The sequence below is a fragment of the Bison bison genome, unplaced genomic scaffold (genome assembly GCF_000754665.1).
Source record: "Bison bison bison isolate TAMUID 2011002044 unplaced genomic scaffold, Bison_UMD1.0 scf7180017864180, whole genome shotgun sequence".
Lineage (NCBI taxonomy): Eukaryota > Metazoa > Chordata > Mammalia > Artiodactyla > Bovidae > Bison > Bison bison.
Genome location: NW_011494752.1, coordinates 16,066,011 through 16,067,573, shown reverse-complemented (window position 1 = coordinate 16,067,573; position 1,563 = coordinate 16,066,011).

Genomic DNA, 1,563 nt, shown 5'->3' with positions numbered 1-1,563 from the left:
CAGTCGTGTCGGACTCTTTGCGACCCCATGAATCGCAGCACGCCAGGCCTCTCTGTCCATCACCAACTCTCGGAGTTCACTCAGACTCACGTCCATCGAGTCAGTGATGCCATCCAGCCATCTCATCCTCTGCTGTCCCCTTCTGCTCCTGCCCCCAATCCCTCCCAGCATCAGTCTTTTCCAATAAGTCAACTCTTCGCATGAGGTGGCCAAAGTACTGGAGTTTCAGCTTTAGCATCATTCCTTCCAAAGAAATCCCAGGGCTGATCTCCTTCAGAATGGACTGGTTGGATCTCCTTGCAGTCCAAGGGACTCTCAAGAGTCTTCTCCAACACCACAGTTCAAAAGCATCAATTCTTTGACGCTCAGCCTTCTTCACAGTCCAACTCTCACATCCATACATGACCACTGGAAAAACCATAGCCTTGACTAGATGGACCCTTGTTGCCAAAGTAATGTCTCTGCTTTTGAATATGCTATCTAGGTTGGTCATAATTTTCTTTCCAAGGAGTAAGCGTCTTTTAATTTCATGGCTGCAGTCACCATTTGCAGTGATTTTGGAGGACTTTGTTATTCACCTCTCTTCCTCCAGCATCTCAAATAGTGCCTGGCACATAATAGGCATGTAGTAAAAGTTACTCGAATAAATGGGTGAACGAATAGTTGGACAGGTACATAAAAATACACATAGAAGGATTTGTACTGCAACATTGTTTCTAAATGATACTGTTTGAAATTATAAGTCACGTAAGTATTTACTAATGCAGTTCAGTTCAGTCGCTGGAATTCTATTTAATAACCAGGGTTTATTATAATAGAATAAGACTCTCTTAATAGGTTAAGTCCCCTGACTCCCTATTGGCAAACTCGTGAGGCACCGCAGCACCCACAGGGATCCAGTGGGAGATTTTTAAATTTTCAGGAGAAGTAGAGCTCATCTGCTTGATGCCTTGGGAACCACTCGATTGGGCAGCTTTCTTTTCAGCATTAGATGGCGCCAGATCCCTTTCGATGACGTCATATCTTTGTGAAGCTGGGGTTTTAGCAGTGGCTAAATACTGGGCAAGAATCAGTGTGGAACCAGAGATAAGAGTGGTGTCTGATTCTAAGATTTGAGAAGTGTGGTGCGCAACAGGTGTCATACATAAGTAATTGTGGTTATTCTGGATAAGGAAAAATGTTATTTTTATTTTAATACATTAAAATAATATTTGTCTCAGTTTTTGTGTGTTGTTTTTTCAAAGGGCTGTTAAGTTGCTCTCATGTAAATCATTACTAGGTTGTTTGGATCCAGGTATTTAACAAGTGGATCTCTTTTGGCTGTGAGAGGTAGTGAGGCAGTAAGGGCATTGTGAACCGCTAAAGTTTAGGAATCTGGAAAAAGAAAAAGGTTCCTCAACAGTATGTAGAATGAGGCTCCGTTTATGGAAGAATGGGAATATATTTGTATTTTTTGAAAAGCATGGAAGGCTGTTCACAAAATTTCACAGGCATCATCTCTGGTGTGTAGGCTTTTCCAAGACTGATTTTGTTCTGCAAGGCTTACCGGCTTACCATTTATAT